The sequence below is a fragment of the Corvus brachyrhynchos genome, unplaced genomic scaffold (genome assembly GCF_000691975.1).
Source record: "Corvus brachyrhynchos isolate BGI_N302 unplaced genomic scaffold, ASM69197v1 scaffold99, whole genome shotgun sequence".
In the NCBI taxonomy this organism is placed as follows: Eukaryota; Metazoa; Chordata; class Aves; order Passeriformes; family Corvidae; genus Corvus; species Corvus brachyrhynchos.
Window position 1 is genome coordinate 1,899,823 of NW_008239778.1, and position 1,223 is coordinate 1,901,045.

The 1,223-nt window shown below is 59.1% G+C and overlaps 1 protein-coding gene across 1 annotated transcript in view; it reads right to left on the bottom strand.

Moving 5' to 3' along the window:
• The window catches only part of SH2B2 (SH2B adaptor protein 2), a 20,396-nt gene extending 19,718 nt beyond the window's left edge, over nucleotides 1-678 (bottom strand). The window contains exon 1 of the mRNA XM_017743026.1: nucleotides 548-678. The gene's annotated coding sequence lies outside the window, so the exon portion shown is untranslated. The remainder of the gene's footprint in view (nucleotides 1-547) is intronic.
• Nucleotides 679-1,223: the final 545 nt, after the last annotated feature.

The window sequence follows — 1,223 nt, forward strand, 5'->3', positions numbered from 1 at the left end:
CTGTGTGGTTTGGGAGCATGATTCCTATTTAGAAAGGCATCCCCAGATGTCCATGGTCCTTCTCCACTCTCCAAACAAACCAAACCAAAAATCCCCATGGAGGGGAGTTCTGAGTAATCACAGAATCGTTTAGTTTGGAAAAAACATCCAGGATCATCCATTCCAACCATTCTCCCAGCACTGCCCAGGCCACCACTAAACCATGTCCCCAAGTGCCACATCTACATGTCTGTTAAATCCTCCAGGGATGGAGACTCCGCTGCTGCCCTGGGCAGCCTGACAACCTTTTCAGTGAAGAGATTTTTCCTAATACCCAACTAAACCTCCCCTGGCATAACTTGAGGCCATTTCCTCTTGTCTACTCAGGTCTACCTGGCTACAGCTTCCTTTCAGGCAGTTGTAGAAAGCGAGAAGGTCCCCCCGAGCCTCCTTTCCTCCAGGCTGAGCACTCCCAGCTCCCTCAGCTGCTCCTCATCCACTCAAAGACACAGGAGCAGGGCCTGCAGGGGATTTTGGGCAGGGTGCTGGGTGGACAGAGAGGTTTTACCTCCTTTCCCGTTCCAGTTCACAAGATCCCCGAAGCACCGGCAGCGTGGCTCTTGCAGGTCAAATGCATAACTTCAACCGATCAATTTCCACACTGGAAGGAAGTACCAGACCGACTTGGAGGGAGGGACCTGGAAGGCAAAGGTTTAGGCTGTCAAGCCCTGGAGCCAGAGCAATATCCCCAGGCACATCTCACCTCCCCCAAGCCACAGTCCTGCTGGGCTCCAGCCTGACTTCACCAAAACCAGAAACAAGCAGAAGGGCCAGGCAGAAAGTCCCCCAAGCCTCCCAAGGGCCTTCCCGCGGTGCTGCCCGGGCTCAGCAGAGCAGGGCTGGAGGAAGCTCGGGAGCCGCAGCTGCCCCACGGGTGTCCCCGCGGGGACGGGAGGCAGCGGCTGCCCGGGGCTGCTGTGTCCTCGGGGGGCCCCTGAGACCCTCCAGAGCAGCCTGCACCCCTCCTGCAAACCCAGGCAGACAATACTGACTGAAAATAAGGGAGCATCCATGCGGGGGGCTGCGTGCTGCCTGTGCCTCCCCCCAGCCCCGGGGGAAACCAACCCACGGCTGTAGCCCCCCAGGCCCGGAGGGAAACCCCCTCCCCTGGGGCAGTCCCCCATCCCCAGAGCAGAGCCCCGTCCCCAGGGCAGCCCCCATGGCGGGGAGAGCCCAACCCATCG